Source organism: Aythya ferina, assembly GCF_964211825.1.
Source record: "Aythya ferina genome assembly, chromosome: 1".
NCBI classification, from domain to species: domain Eukaryota; kingdom Metazoa; phylum Chordata; class Aves; order Anseriformes; family Anatidae; genus Aythya; species Aythya ferina.
In genome coordinates, this window is record NC_140296.1 from 168,203,267 (window position 1) to 168,221,076 (window position 17,810).

Here is a 17,810-nt window from a genome sequence, read left to right on the forward strand (position 1 = left end):
ACTGCATAATTATTAATTAATCCCTTCCAATTCCAATTAGGCACTTCCAATATATGAAAAGATCAGGTGTTTATGATTTCAAACCATAAGATAACCAGATAAGATATGGTTAGATCTGGATCACCATCACACAGGTTACCCAAAATAAAGCAATTTATTGAGCGCTGACCTATTTATTCATACTGACTTGCTGGTTAGCATTAGATTAATAAAGTTCCTTTATAACAGGATAATGTCTAAGAAAAAACGGGATTAGAAACCTTCCTTATGAAAAAAACACCAAACATTGGAATGATTATTTCCCTGTGAAGCTAACTAGCACAAAATGCAATGGGGTTCAACAGTTTATGGTAAGATTGAAAGAAGAAAAATATTTCTGAACTAGACTTTCCAAACTTATTTGCTGCAAGCAAGGCAGTCACACCACTGGCAAAACTGAACTTGTACTAAAGCTTTAAGTCTTGAAAAGCCAATCAATCAGGCAAACATGAAGCCAGAATTCTGCAGCATTTTTGCCACAATCATTCCTTCAGCTCCTAGCACAATAAACAGACTGCAGAGATTTATTCCTTCGCTGACAGTGGAGCAGATCGCCGCTGTTTGAACAGGTCTTCCTTCTCTTTTCTCAGCTGATGCAGAAAGCTATTCCCCTGCTTAGCTTCCAGCTGACATTCATGTCAGTGTAACAGCTTCATTAGTCTTTCTTTTTAACACTTTCTTTGAGCCTAAGATAACATTCCCTCTCATGAGAAATACCCTAACTGCACAGCACCAGGCAAACCCTGAAAATGGCAGGCTTTATTTGCTCTCATCTTATCCATACCCACAGAATAAACTGTTTACAGCCGGAGGATTTGCACCTGCAGGTATCCATATTAACAAACATTAAAACAAGTTATTACAAGCAATATCAACAGTGTATGGGCAGAATGCAAGTGCATTTCCACACTTCAGCGGGTATTGACATGGACAAATGTAAAATCATTTGGAAGCTTTCATGGGATATAAGCACTGTAAAGGATAAAGTGGGGACTTTATCTGGAAGCTTTCTCTAGGTTCAGTGTATTTCACAACAGCCCTCCAGCAGCTTTTTTCTAAGTTTTTGGTGCTTGACTGCTGTTGGCAGGGCAGTGGGTGAGAAGGACAAATGATCTGCTCCCACACCACAGCCTCTGTACTTAGATTATCTGCAAAAAGTATCAGCGAGGAGTAGGAGTCTGCTCTTGAAAATTTGACTTCTGTAAGACACAAACTGCAACTAATGACATGGGGATGGGAGAAGGTTATTAAAAGGGAACAAGGACTGAAGGTGCTAGGCAGAGAAGTATAAGCTAATACTCAGTTGAGACCCTTCAGATCTGCTTATGAAGTGAAGGAAACTGCTACCAGAAGCTTCTAAGCAAAACATCTGTATAAATATCACTGGCTAATAACTGCTGCCAGTTTTGCCTAAAGCTCTCAAGTATTTTAGAGGCACTAGCAAAAAGCTATCTACTATGCTTTTCCCATGAGGGTCTTTCAAAGCCACTGTCTCCTATTAGACAGAACATAGGGGGAGGAAAAAAAAAAAAAAAAAGACGATGAGGGAACATGAAAGAAATCCCAGAGAGCAGCATCGCTGCTGGTTTCTGTGCTCACAGCACTGATTGATTCCTTCTGAAAAGAAAGGCCAAAGTTGAAAGCCTTGCCTGGTTCAAGGACCAGTCAATCCCATCGTTAGCACCTAATAGTTAGGATTAAACTTCGGGGAGCGATGCCACAGCCAGCTCCCAGCTGATGCACTTCAGGGCCTCCTGAACACCACGCAGCCAGCAGCTGCTCCCAAGTGCCTCTGTGCATTACACTTACAAAAGCAAACAGGCCTTCGGACTTCTACAGCTGCATTTGATCTTTGCTCAGCTTGCTCATGAAAAAATAAGAAGGTTAGTAGGTCACAGATTATGTTAAACAACTACTTGGGTACTTCGCTTCTGGTTTTCTTCCTAACAGAAAGAAAGCACCTCATTACTGGCAAGTAATAATAATAATAACAACCCACAAATCACTATGGTGAGCTTGGTCACAGAAAGCTGTAAGCTTTCAGAGGAGAGGGCACGTGGAGACAGGAGTGACCACCGCAGCAGCCCAGGCTGTCCTACAGAGCAGAGCAGGGCATGGAGGAGCTGACAAGTGGGCTGGCATCTCTGCACTATGCAGTCCTGCATCACATGGAGACACGCATGCTGCAGAGGCTGAGCTGTGCCTGAGCTAATAGGCCTCGACTCACAGCACAGTAAACAACCTGGGACATGATGCTCTGCTGACATTGCTGTCCCACTCTTGTTCCAGAGGCAGCTATATCAGCACCAATTAAGGGATCACCATGCTGTACTTGAGCTGTACTCTGCTCAGGATTACTCATCTCCCCCTACAAGAACAGATGTGCTTCATTTTACACCAACGCAGGAATGGGGTCACGTATGAGCTGTACAATAGCTTTAGTCAGCTCAAAAGCCATCGTTCTCCACATTTTTTTCCATCATTTTCTGCATCTGGACACCATACCACAGACCCTGAAGCATCAGGAAAGGCTGCTCCATTGGTCTTCTCCAACCCAAGTTTCACTGATGCACTCGTATGCTCTGCCAAGCACACTCACGCAAGACCCTAAGAATTGGCTCTGAATGATGATTTTACTTCAACATTACTGCTGAGATTGCTAAGGGGTTTTAAGATTCTCGAGCAATAGGCATTCTGAAATTTCTAGTATAGCATCAAATGAAAAAAAATAACCATTTAATAGCTGGCCTCTGAGTTCATAAAAAGTGAAGTATCATTACATGCTAGAAAGAGCAGGTATTTTGGAACCAACTCCAACACCTAAGTCACTGAGGGCTCCGTAATTATGGAAACAGACAAAGTTACTCTAAGCCACTCACATTAGAAAGCACAGAAATGATCTGATATCCTTCATTCCCTTTTGGCCCTGCAGCTTAGAAAGATGAGCCAAGAAGGCAAGTACAAGATGAAGGGACTGTCTACACTGAACACTGCAATGTTTAAATGCCTGATCTGTGATGTGTTTACTTCCATGATTGCAGCATGATCACAACCGTACAGTCTCTAAATTTATGAGTGGTGTTTCTGCACCTCACCTTAGTGGTCGCTTTACCTGCCTCTGCTGGTTTCTATACCAGTAGATCTCCTAGTTGTACATTGCACTGCATTCATATAGATGTATTCAAGGACTTAAAATCTAGAACAATATCAATATCAACTCAAGCCCTTAAGTACAGGAAGGGATAGAAGAATATGACCCTGTGAACAACCCTGGCTCATTTATAACTCTCCCATTATACAGTTAGTGGTATCCCGAGTTCAATCTGTGGTCACAGAAACAATGCCTCTGACAGGTTTGTACATTTTAATATAAACCATAAAAAAAGAGCTCTGGTTCAGACGTTTCTTGTACACTTGGGATTCCGGAATTTGTTTACTCAAATGAAGAAGGTAGAAGGGAGAAACTCAGAAAATAAGCATATTTTCAGCTGTACGTGGGGATTGAAGGCCATTTGCAGTCATCTGTGGGCCATGATAAACAATATAGCACATTATACTGCCATAAAACGCCATCCAGAACACTGAATTTTAACTGGGAGGGAAGGGATTTTATTATTGCTATTATTATGATTATTATATTACTATATTGCAAATAGGTACTGTGGAGACACAGCATCAGTGATTATAGAGTCTGTGATTCCACAGTCAGCTATTCGAAAAGAAAATTCCAGCTTGCAAACAGTTTGCAGATGTTCAAGACTACATTCATTAAAAATATATTGTCAGATCCAATCTGGAACAAAATGCAAGTTTGCAAAACTCTTTCAAAGTTGTTGTGGATTCCTTTTTGTTTTCATTCCAGTATAAGCACGTTCTAAAATGAATTATGTTTCCATTGTATATTTCCCACAGACAGTGTAGCACTGTACCAATGCATAATAATTTGAACTATGAAAATTATTTGCAAATAACACAGGAAAGGTATTATTATTATTTATTTTGATAAAATCAGATTGAGAATAAGTCTGTTAATATTATTTTTATACTATTTTCAATTATAAATGTAACTTGGTCATCTGAATACTATCACTGTAACCAATAACCCTCTCTGGTAACTGGTTTCACCACCCTGGGGTTTACCTGTCTGCATTCCAAGTTCCATCTCTGATATTTACCTAGCTGTGTAACTAATGAAGAGGTATGAGAAAGTCTGCAGGCAGATAAAAATATGAAACTTACAGACAGAAGTCAGCTTATCCAGGGATTCAAGAAGAAAATACCGACACACGATGGCATAAAACCATAGTAGGAGGAAAAATAAAAAGATAGTTTAGCTGGCCCCACTGGGAATCACCACCTCCTGTCATCAGTGTGATCAGAGCTGGTGGAAGATGGCAGCTCAGCACCACTGAGGGTCTGTCAAAAGGAGCAATGCAGGATAATTCTTTCCCTCCTGGCTGCTGCCTGTCTGGTCAGCAGAGACTCTTTAGGTGTCCTGTCAGCAGCTATGAGCACACTAACATTGAGCCTACTAGCTCATTAACTCCTACGCATCTTTTGTGTGTATTATCAAACAATTCTTTTACACTTTTCAGGTGAGTATATCCCACTTGCAAAATACCCAGGTAACGATACCTGAACAAACCAAAGAGGGGCTGTAACAGGCCTTACCTTTACAACAAAATTCCATTACTCACAAAGCCAGTAACTGAACAGACATTAAACACTGTCATACATTTTCTTACGACTTCACAGAATCAGGACCTCTATTTTCACTGCTATCAATGAATAACAAAGTCATTTATCTTTATATGAACTTAAGAATAAAATACAAAATACATATATTTTACTTAAAACCCTGTCTGAGGTTAGCCATACTGGGCAACTGTGCATTGCCAAGCACTGATTTGATTTTCATTATACTGTACTGACGGCAAAGTCATTTATCTTTTTTCAGCTCCCAGTCTCCTTTTATCTCTCTTTCTTATGTTTCTGTATTTTTCCTCTATCCTGCAGTGTTACTGAATGCTGATGAGCAGAAAATGGTACAAAACCACAGACAGGCTCTTTCAGTTGAAAAGCTCAGGTATGGAAGGTCCAACTTTTATTCCATTTTGGGGTTCCCACAGAAGCTAATATTTAGCATTGTCCAAATATATAGAAATTGATTATTTATTTCACTAGCTGTCCTCCTCTAGACAAGAAAGACTTCCAGACAATGTCATGATGTGTCTTTCATGGTTCTAATATTCTCTTTGCTAGGAAGAGGAGAAGGGAAAGACAAAAAAAAAATCCTTCATGTCTCTGCAGTCTTGGATGTTGTAACAAAAAAATTAAAGTGACCAATACAAAAAGTTTTCCACCTATCAAAACCACAAATTTCCTTTTTTTTTTTTTTTTTTTTCCAACTTGTTACATTTGCAGATCACCAGCATCCCCTAAAATTCCTAAAATCATGAAAATACAAAATAAAAAGAAAAAAATCTTCCTGGTCTTCTAGTACTTAGGCTTTAAGCATCACACTAGGAGTGCGCAAACAACTGACTTTTGCAATTCACAAGCCAAACTTGCCATTCTTAACTTGTCAGTACTGACTTTAATTTGTCATAATGCTGTGTCCTACCAAAACAAGAGTAAAGTATTCCATGTCATGTCAGACAACACCTTCCTTTTGAAATAAAGCGGAATGTTCCATATCCTAGGATTTGTTCAAAAAATAAATGTAACAGAATTATAACCACAACACTACAGCTTGTGGTTACAGTGATGGTTCAAAAAGCAGAAACCTCAGGTGTCTTTCAGGTCCCAAAGGTCTCTGTGATGTATGTCTGCATACAAGATGGTGTCTGTGCCTCCACTGTATGTCAACAGAGATCTGTTCAACAGAGGCCTAAAAGTGATTCAGAATATTCCAAAACAGATACACCTATGCTCAGCCAGCTGCATCTGACTAAAATACACTCAAAAAGTACTATAGATGGCAGTCATGACAACTGTCTTGCAATTTTTAATGTTACTATACTTGTCACAAAGCAGTGACCTGAACCCTAATTACCTATGACTTCTAGTAACAAACTTTATATTCTCTTTTCACTTGTCCAGGCCTATGTAGCATTACACTGTCAAAATCTTTTTCAGCAAGACTTTACAGTAAAGTTTTTTGAAAGTTTTCTGCCACAAAACAGAATATGCAGCTGGCATTTTCTTGCTAGTCATAAACTCTTCTGCCGCACCATCACAGATAAGCAATAAGGAATGCATCCAGAATTGACACGGACACATAATCAGAAAAGGGTGCAGTCTGTACAGAATTATTCGGAATAGTCATAGGTACAAAATGCTGCAGGTGGATCTCATGATACTGAGTGGCTGGCTGATAAAATGGCAGATGAAATTCAACACTGGTAAGTGCAGAGAAATGCAAATGGGCAAAAATAACCATAACTATACATATACAGTAATGGAGTCTAAATTAGCTATAAGTCAGGGAAGAACTCTTGGAGTCACTCCCTGAAAATGTCAGCTCAGTGCTCAGCAGATATTCAGTAGGCAAACAGACTGTTACAATTGATTAAGAAAAGAATAAAAAACAAAACATCATTATGCGACAGTACAAACTCACATATGTAAACCTTGAGCACTGCAGGCAGTTGTGGCACCACCCCTCTCTCTTGTTCAGAATATCAAAACAGACACTGTAGAACTTAAAAGGCAGAGAGAAGGGTGATAAGAATAAGAAGAGATGGGAAATGAATCCCATACAAGGACAGATTAAGTACTTGTGAGTTCTGAAAAAGGACAGATAAACCATCTGTAAAACCAGGGCTGGTGCACAAGAAGCAAATGAAGAACAACCAGTTACCGATACTTGCAACAAAAGAGGCAGCCAATGAATATGTGGAATAAATGCACTTAAGACAATAGACATGTATGTAAAATACAGATCTTGTTGCAACCAACTGCTGTGAGAGCAAAGCGCAAGTTTCCCAAATGGATGATGTACATTCATAGAAGGCCCTTTGGTGGCTAGTAAACTAGTGACCCTTGTATAATTCCAGGTCAAGATCCCCAGTAGCTGGAGTCGAGGTGTAATAGTCCATTGGTTGTCATCTCAAAACTAGTCTCCACACAGGACAGGACAAAATATCATCCTCTGTAGATGTTCTTACAATAGGAATGTTTTTGAAAAGACTGAAAACAATATTTCAGTGTAATCCAACACATGACTTATAGGCCAGCTCTGGCCCTGGGACCCTTGCACAATACTTCTTCCTAGTGAAAAATACAGGTTTTATTTTTCCAACTAATGTGACCAAGCCAATTAGGCTCCAGAAAATAATTGTAGTGGGTTCTTAATAAACAGGAAGGTGAAGTACAGATAAATAAAATGGTAGAAACACCTCACTCATGTGGAGGGCCCCACTTGTAATCAACACATACCTGCACCTGGAATTAACTTCAAGTAATAATCAGAGCAGTTTGAATTTGAAAGTGTGACAGTCAGAGATTCCCCAAATAATTGTATAGAGAGTTTTATGTTGCAATTACCCCCATGATTATGATAGCATATCACTAAAAAGGGTAGTCGTGCATTTCCACCTCTTCCCAAATTGGGTCCATGGACTACCAACATATTGGGTAAGATGGTTCAGTTAAAAGATTATTAAATTTTCTTGGCAGTTTCACTTTAGATTAGTGCACTGAACAGGCTCACTGTTTAGCCACTGACCATTAGATCCAATACAAATGATATAGCAAAAGTGTGCAAGGGAGGGGAGGAGAAAACTCCATTCTGCAGCAGCTTTCAGCTGCAATGCATTATATACAACATGACGGTGTAATCTAAAGTTCATCAACATTACTTGAACTTTTCCTGCTTTATTGAAAACACAGGAGTCCTTGGACTTGAAAGGACAATGAATCTGAACTGACTAGATGCTACAAGGCAGCCATGGAAGAAGAAAGACAAAGACACAAAAATCTATGGTTAAGAGTTAGGTGATAGAGGGGAGCATGTACAAGTTTAGCTGAAGTAGTTCAATAACTACAGAAAAGCACTTCAACTTATAAATGTTTACCATAACCATTATAGTAATTCAACTTTATGAAAACACCCCAGCAGCAATAAATCTCTGCATTAGAAAGGAAGCATTTTTCAGAGCAGATAGGTTCTGTACAGAAATTACTTTTGTTCTTTTCTGGACTTTCTCAGGTAGGTATTGCAAGGTATTATTGTACTGATGACTTCAATTAGGGAGTAGACTGAATAATCAAATACATGTAAATACTTCAAATGCTGCTAAAGCACATATCAGATATACACATATACATATATACACATGTATATATACACATATACACATATATACATATACACATATACACACACATATATATATATATAAGACTACTCAGGATATTTCTTCTTACCCATCAATCCCTGAATAACAGAACTATGAAAACAGGCAACTCTACCAGCTGCACTATGATTCACCAATCCTTTTTATCCTCACAGTACTTCATGGTAGCATAATCATTCCCAGTCATGTGTGACTCATCAAAGTATTTTGTTTTAAAGACAAGTGTTAATAATGTGCCCTATTGTAACCACACAAATTACAAATCTTAATTTCCATACCTAAATTATGCTTTCTCTGAACTTTTTCTGCTGCTCAAGCAGCTCTCCCATATGAGCTAGTTAGGTGTTTTGAAGTTGTTTCATAGTGATGTGTCCCAGGCTTTCTCAGAGTCAGCCTTCTTCATCCCCTTTCACTTTTTCAAGTCTCATTATGCTTTCCACATCACAGTTTTGAAAAGGTTCATACTAGGTTCTTAACTCCAAGCTACCAACATATCTTCTCTGTATGCCTTAAAAGGTTTATCATGGCCAGAAGCTGATACAACTTTCTTGGCAGACAAATTATATAAAAATTCCTATGACAACCCAGAATGACCAATCCTCTGTGGATCACCACAAGCTACGTGATAGAGAGACACAAGTTTCAAACTCTCTTTACTAAACCAGGTTATCACACACTCCCAAGGAAGTCATCTTTCTTCTATGTTGAGGCCCACTAACTTTAGTATATTCATCGCTATCCGTGACAGCAACAGGCATAACACTTTTGCATAGAAAACTTAGAGGCTACTGTATTTCAGAACCTTCTGCATATTAAAGAAAAATAAATGGGGGAGTGGCTTTTCATTGTAGTTGGTTGGTGGTTTTTTGTTTTTGTTTTGTTTGTTCAGTATTTTTAAACTACATACTAAAAGCAAATACCACTCCATATTTCAAAGGTGGGTAAAACAGCAGGTCACAATAAAGCATACCAAAGACCACAGCCCCATGGAGAAGCCTAACTAAACCTCAGAGAACCTGAGAAAAGTCTCAGGTTCCAGAAGAAGCCCCAGCTACATACTTCTAAAGAAACAAAGGGAATGGAGAAGAAATAATACATATTCCTTTCGTAGTAAGAACTAGGATAGCAGATGAGGGAAATTATTCCTTTAGTCTTTGTAAAATCCTTATTTACATCTTCTCTGTCAACAGTGTTAGCCAAATATTTAAGTATTTGTTTTATGAATGTATACACACTTATACATACAATTTCATATGAAGCAGTACATTATCACTCATTGACATTCCCACATACAAACCAGGCTTCTATCTAAATTACACAGGTCAGACTAAAAACTAGATATATATCAAATTTTCTCATCAGGTATAAATCAGTCTCCTTTTTCTTCTCCTGGTACTTAAAAGGAAACAATGAACTTACTCCAAAGCAACACTATCAAATTTTTAACATACAGGAACTTTTCAGTAAAGTAAAACCCACAGCGTGATCTACTGTTGTTCAACCATGGACTGTGATCTAATTAGCCAGAGGACTGAGAACTACAAGAAGCACATATGCAGTTCGTGAATGATTCAGAAAGTACACTTCTTTCTTTGAAATTATTCCATAGGAATTTGCTTTCTTTCTTCCTCCTCCACCCTTTATTCCCTTCTTTTATCTTTGCAAACCAAGGTACTGCTTGCTGTCCTGAGGATACAAACTCTAATTGAGGTTCCAAGCTGCCATGACTACCAAACTGCTTGCTGCTCTTGAGAAATGGGGGGTAGGAGGGGAGAAAGTGTGGGTATTCCCAGAGGTGCCCCCAATGAATGCTAATAACTACCTCCTGCTTCTTAGGCCCTCCCTAGCTGTAGTCACTTCAAATAACATTATTAGCCTTCATGTTCTGTCCCAAACCACCACACAGCTCCACTGCATGCTGTTAAACAAAACGTGTCGCTAAATATTTTTCGGGATAATCCACTGCGGGATAACTTTTTTAATACACATTAGGTCATTTACCCTTCAAAGAGAAACATAATCTGCTTTCAAATTATGCTGTTCCAAATAAGAAGATAACGGGCTCAGTTCTCATCTCTGGCTGCTCTTGCTATGTCTCAACAGCACAGAACAGACAGAAAGCTGCCAGGAAGGAGCAGTTGAGGATTTCCTAAGGGTATCATTCCGTGGAGCCAAGCCAAAGCAGCTGGTTCTCTGCCACCTGTCCCCGTCCTGCTGTACAAGATGGGTGCCAGGGGAAGGGGCTGTGTGCTGTGCTCAAGCACTTCAGCAGCCACCATGAGAGATATAATAGATTCAAGAATGAAACCACCACCTGCAAGGCACGTAAGAGTCCCCACAGCGATGCCCACAGTGGCAGAGTTCAGCCTGTGCAAAGGACCTCCTTTGAGAGCAGCAGGGAGGAACACATAAACCAATGCAGCCAGACTTCTCCAGCCCTGGAAAAGCATGTTCACACTATGAAGCTGTGCTATGCCAGCATCTGATAAAAACCTTCTGAGCATGTACCTGAAGTGTGAAAGCACCCAACTGGAAAAATCGAAAGTGTCATTAACACTACGGACACCTTCATGTAAAACCAAATAAAATGGCTGGATCCTCTACGAGTACAAACAGGCGTAACACCACAAACCAGAGAGCCTTTCCCACACTCCAGGCAGCAAAAAAAATAAATACAGAGATAAAGCAAAAATAGGATGAACATTGTGGAGGTTTTCCAACACTAAAAAATCAGGTAAAAGGCTAGCCTACAAGGTGAATGTTACAGATATGTGACTGTCAAAAACTGAGGGGTTATACTGGCAAGAGTTATGAATCTCTAAAATGAGATGGCTATAAAAACTGGAAACAAATAGGCTAAATTTCTAGTTTCTGTATGAAAAATATGATTAAAACTTACCTAAACCCTAGAAGAGAGTCTTGTCTATAAATAAATAAAAGTACACATCACTCTCCTCCTTCAAAAATACTGTATCTGTCACTCAGCTAGATGTCAACTAAGACACCTGCCTCAGTAATCCATTTTCACTCCACAGAGCAGTGACTATGGTGGGTATGCAGGATAAGGCTGGTTTGACTGACAGGTGTTCAGGCTGGTGCAGGAATGCATGTACCTTTATGTTGTCCTGCAGTGAGATGCCTCCTACAGATTGTTCAATGCTTCATTTTTGCTTTTCTAGGAAGAGCATGACTCTTACAGTAACATGTTAATAGAGTCTTAGTACTTCAGTGGGTGTCAGAAAGCAGAATTCATGTTGATGCCAAGGACAGGGACCTCAATGAATAAGTTAATGAAGTCAAATATGACAGCAGAACATAAGAGGCATACGAAAACATAAAATAATGTAGCACAGAAAGCAGAGCACAGATAGAGTGTTCAGGTTTAACTATGAGTTACGTTGTCACAGTACATACTACTAAGCATATGCTCATTAGGCCATGAAAAGAAAATGAAACAGTCTTTCCTCGCTTCTCCCGCTCACGATTTTGGAAATGTAAGGAATTCCAGGGACTTTTTCTACTCCTGTAAGCAAATAGCAAAGAAGTACTAAGAGTCCTGGACCTATCTTTCTTGTCATTAGCCAGAATCAACCTCAGATGCATCAATGCTCTCTAAGGCACTGATTTATAGTCAAGCTTCTGGGCTGACGCTTGTCACAAAAATCACATGCACATCTCTCTCCACTGTTATTGCAAGCCTGTGAATTAACCATGAATTAAGAGACCAAGTTGTGCTTTTTTTTTCCCCCGATAGTCTTCTTGCTCACTACCTCCAGATACTTAAGGTTGATCTTCCCAGCCAAAAACAAAACAGAACAGGATATTCCCAAACTCAAGCCTTTCAACTCAATAATATTCTTTTCAGAGTGCAGCTGAGAATTTGTTAATAAAATAAATATCACATTTAAATACTGCATGTACTACAAGTGCTGACCAAGAACATTTTTTAAAAGGAGTAAGCACAATACATGTGCAGTGTTTTCCTAGGGCATTCAACTTGCAAATTCAACCAGAAATCAATAACAATGGATTGCAAGTTTGCAATTTATGTTTCTAACGGATTCCCTGGCATATTCAGTTTAGCATGAATGCTGATCACATAGGTTTTTGTTTGTTTTGGCATATTTTGTAGCTACAGTATTTAAAAATTAATAAACAAAAAGTCATTTTCAATATACAAGAAACAGAATGGGTAAACAAATATTGATGTGGTGAATCTAGAAAGGCTACAATTTCTTTGGATTACTAATGTACTAGGGCTTCCCACTTAACTAAACAATTCACAATAGTAAGAGCTGAAGTGGGTAAAAAAGTATTTGTAAAGCCAGCCTTTACTGCTGTTACTACAGAGGAAATTTCATACAAGAAAAAAAAAAAAAAAAAAAAGGCACAAACAACTGATTTGTTCATATGTGTGTATGCTTTTCTAGCTCCATATAACTGCATAACTCCCATCACATTCTTTGTGACATGCTTTTTCATTTTTCTTTTTCAATTGTTTGAAAAATTCTTTTCCCACAGGGGAATACATAAGCAGGACAATTGTGGTGATGACCAGAAATTAATGAGTATCATCATATCATTATCATAGCAGCCTTTGAGGACAATGTTAAAAGTCAGCATCGTATCAGGCTTCAGAAATAAGCCTGGTGCTTCCTGCATTAGCTGCTGCTATCCGTTTATCAGATACATGTGTGGCCTCCCAGTGGTGAGTGATGGGCTAACAAAAGTTACTTTTTACATATTAGGTAAGTTTAGAAAGCAGAGCTCAACTTTGAAGCCCAGTAAAATTTAGGTTGCAGAGGAAGAAAAATTAATTTTAATTGAGGACTAATTCCACTTTTGATAGCTAAATCATTCTGCCGTAGCCAATTTGCTCACCCACAAAAAACTATCTGGTATGTAATTGCTTCAATGCTGATTAATAAATAACAACTGATGGAGAGACTATTTGCTGGCAGCTAATAACCAGCACCTGAAGAGAGGGCCTAAGGCAGAGCCTCAGGCCTTTAACCCAGGCAGTCATTAACTGACAGAAAATGATTGGTCTTGAGGTCATTATTGCTATTACCTACAAATATTAATATATTTTTCAAATATAGAATAATTTTCTAAAAGCTACAGGCTGGACCACACAATAGACATGGATTATTTTAGAGAGAACTAATGTTTGCTGGTTGTTTTTTGTTTTTTTTTTAGCAACTAACAAATGATGGAACCCACTAGATAAAGTTATTCTGAGCAGTCGTTCAACCTTTGTTTTTGTTTGTTTGTTTGTTTAACTATTAATGAAAATCATGTCTTCAGTCTCCTCATGCTGATCGCCCAGACTTCAAGCAAACTGCCCTGCACATGAAGCCCAGACAAGCTCTTCGGCATCTCATGAATGGTTAGAATCATGACACTTCTTCCTGTCTTAAGGACAAGTACAAAGCCATGCTCATATGGCACTGAACCTAAAGTAACAAGAGCTGTGTGATGTTCACTGATCCTGACCTACCTCTGCTTATGCGATTTCATTCACAGGCCCTTTCCAGGCAAGAAGATTTTTTCACATGTGCAGAAGCAAGTGACTACTCCTGCATTGGTGCCCTTTTTGAGATCTATCTATTTCAGTGATGCCAAGGCAAACTGAGGGAGTCTCCCAAACACAAGCTTAACAAAATTCACTGCAGAGACACTGATGTGGACTCTCTGCAAATCAGCATTATGGAAGCAGTAATTTTCTTATTTTCCTTTAGCCAGATTATTACAGCTCCACCTCACTGGTCAGGATAAGACTTAGCTGTATCAAAGTACTGAATTAAGATCTTTACTAACCAGGAGCTTGTGATCTCTAATTATGTCTGAGATAAAACAATAACACAATAACAGCAGTGCAATAAAGCTTGGCCTTATTCCAGTTGCCTCTTCTCATAGATCTTTCTTAGCCTCAAGGTCTTTCTCTGTATCATGACAAATTACTCAGCACTGATGACTGTACAGTAATGTTTAATAAAACTAAAATCAAGACCCACCCAGCCGTAGAGCTCTCCTTAAAATGTCATGTGCATGGATTCAGACACCAAGTGAAGGACTTACCCTGCACAACAGAACAAGCTCTGGTCAGGCCCATACACTGCCAGTCCTGCAACATATGCTATGACCAGTTTGGATACGAGCGGGAGCAGCCAAAGTGAAACCATGCAAAATTCTTCTTCCAGCACTCCCCTCCATCAGCATTCCTCCTCCCAGTCATCATCACCCAGTCTGCCAGCCGCTTCTCAACTGCTAATCACTATCACCAGCTCCAGCACTACCTGCACATGCTCTTCTAACCCTTTGACCCAGAACTTTTCCTGAATCCACTCCTTGCCACACACTTTTTCTTTCTAGCAGATATTTGCCCTGACAAGAACCATACGCTTTAAAGCTGCAAGTTGTCACTTCATTTCCATAGTTATCTCCACACCCCATTCACAGCAGAAGAATGATAGAAGATGAATCTCCCTGAAACATCTCTTTCCAGCAATGCATTCATCTCCACTGATACACTCTGTCCCTGAGCACTCACTCCTTCCACTAACTGAAAGAGAAAGAATTAGCAGGGAAAAAAAAAAGCAAAGAAGAAAAATAAACTATGAGACAGGTGCAGGAGATAGTGAGTTTTTATGTTCACCTGACTACAGAACAATAAGAAACAGAGGGCTTGGAGAATAGAAGCACAGCTTAACATGAAGTAGAGTAAAAATCAATCCAGATAGGGAAAAAATGAAGCTACAACAGTAGCAAAATGCCTGGTGGATGGAAAAGACAAATAAAGACAATAGTGAAGACAAGAGATGCAGAAATGATATGCCAGACATTAAAATGCAGCCAGCAATATCTTGCTTTTAAGAATTACTGACAAAGAACATACATATGAGGTGTGATTAGGAAACACAACACACAAGTAAAAACAAACAAGCATGTGAAGGTAAGCAGAGTCTTCTCGATTATTTCACTGTGCAAAGATGACAATACACAGATCCCATGATTTTCACCGACTACAGCTGGCACATCTGCAGTGCAGTAGAAAGCTATACAAAGATCAGCTAAGCCTGTTCGTAAGGATGTCCCTGTTCTATCAATGTAACATTACCCCAGGAAGCACCCTGGTAGAGCTACACTGCTCCCTAGCCCACAACCGAAAAGGTATCTGCACCTCAGTCCCTTCCGCAGGAATCAAGCTGCACTCAGAAAAGGCAGTACCAATTATTTGAATAATTCCTTATAGTCCCAGATCTGAGCAACAAAGTATATAACTGTAATGCACATAGAAGGCAATTCTGCTTTTAAATTATCTGCTTTTAAATTACCTGCTCTATAAGGGATTCTGATTCTGATAAGGCCCATATGGACTAAGGAGTTATGCTAGTGATTTACATACACAGAGCTGTGCTTGTACAAAGCACAACTTGTCTTTATAACATGGTATGTATTTGAATCTCATGCTTAGGTTAAGGTTAATTTTGAGGTCAACATCACTCTTTGAGAAAAAAATGAACAGTTAACATGTAATCATTTTTGAAGAACAAACCTGCTTTTAATACCACTGTTTCTTTTATTCCTTGGAGAGTTTATCTACCCTTGACCACAGCAGTTTAGTAAGATTGGTCAGCTGAAAGAGAGATGAGATTTTAAAAATTAGCATGCTTTCAAAATCTGAGAAGACATTTTCCCCCATACTCTTCAAACATTTTGTGAACCAAAACCAAGCTCATGAAAGCACAAAAATGAAAGCAAAAGTACATGCAAGCTGAAATCTTTTAGGGGTCTACAGAGCAAGTATAATGTATGTTGCGTTAATTGAAGAAAGGTTCCTCCACGCAAGAAACTGCCCATCAAAATGCTTCATCATGGGGGTTAGGTTCTTTTTCTTGAACATTCCTTTATTATTAGGAGATAACTTATTTTTTTCTTACACTTATGTTGACTTGCCATGGATACTGGAGCAAGAAAGCAACTTCAGGGAAAACTCAGGAGTTTAGATTGCACGTCCCAGGAGTTCAGATAATTTCAAAAATTCACCTAGGTAATGTACACAAACTCCTGGGATTGCAATATAAAAGTCATGAAAAGATGTCTTACCTCAGCAGTTCATCCGAACAAACCCAGCTCTAAACTGTTTACCGTAAGTTCATACAGTAAAAGATACTCTTTCGACAAATCTGAACAAGATGAACAGACCACTGAGAAACTGAAAAATGGCAAAATATATGTAACCAGTAATTCATTGTAAACTATTTTGGCATTCCTGTGACATTAATATATCTCTGAGGTAGGGACACTATGAAAAAAAAAAAAAAAAAAAACAAGAGGAACAACTCTAGACTTAGAGAATTTTATGGGATAAGAGACCATTTCAAAATATATAGGCTTTTGGCCTACAGGTCTTTGACAAGATGATCTACTAATTTGCGCAACTGCTGGCACAAAGTTCTGTACAGCTTAGTCTGGCTGGAGGAGTGAGCTTACATATGTATGTCTGCACGTGCTGAAGAAAGACTCAAACACAACCAAGGCCTCAGTAGCCACAAATTCCTACCAAATTAATCCTTTATGTTCTCTTTGGACTCCTCTTAAATCTAAAGACTTGAGAACAGTTTTGCCAAGTATCAGAAATGCAGAAAGTAACAGTAATTGTCTACATGACATGAGCATGCTTCTGTCTTCAGGATATCAAATATCCAAAAGCAGCAGAAGTCTACAGCATATGAGCTGCAAATAATGCTACTAGAACATGAGATTCTCCGTAAGGCGAAAAGGAAGTAGACTGTGTCTTTCAAATTCATGGTTCATCCCTCATCTTGCATGTATTTGCTTACACTGATGTTGGAAGTTGAACTCCTTCCAACTGTTTTTTAGATTACTATAGGACATGTCAAGAGTGACATAGCACAGGAGTATCATGCATGATGAGCTTGCAAGTGTTACATTGTATTAAAGAGCAAGGAACATAAGACCAAGCTACTACAGCATACACCAAAAACTTCCATTTTACAGGAGTTCAAGGAGAAACTCAAGCAACCACTGCTTGCTAAAGCAGAGGAATAACAGATCATTCTTAGCTTAAGACCAAATCCTTCAGTAGGAAGAGTACATTACCACGAAGATCAACTCCTACCTGGATAGAAGTCTGCTTAGGTACTGATTGATAAGGAGTAAGAAATGGCCTTAAATCCTAGCCTGTTCTACTTAGCTCAGTCTTCCAACTACTACAACAGCCAGAGGTAACCAGTTTCTCATCCCAAGAGCAATGCTTCTTGTCCAGATAATCAATCTGCAGCTAGCAGCACTAAGAACGAGGCATCAGCTCCACCATTCTCTGTTCTTACTTCTTTGCACTGGCATTTGTGCAATCTTTTTCTAAATTAATTCACTGAACTGACA

At 39.0% G+C, this 17,810-nt stretch overlaps 1 protein-coding gene and 1 long non-coding RNA gene across 2 annotated transcripts in view; one reads left to right on the forward strand and one right to left on the reverse strand.

Moving 5' to 3' along the window:
* TRHDE (thyrotropin releasing hormone degrading enzyme) overlaps positions 1-17,810 on the reverse strand; it is a 205,050-nt gene that overhangs the window by 179,065 nt on the left and 8,175 nt on the right. The window lies entirely within an intron of this gene.
* LOC311420648 lies at positions 13,706-14,301 on the forward strand. Its single transcript, XR_014684445.1, has 2 exons — positions 13,706-13,788; positions 13,926-14,301. It is a non-coding gene; the product is annotated as an uncharacterized lncRNA (long non-coding RNA).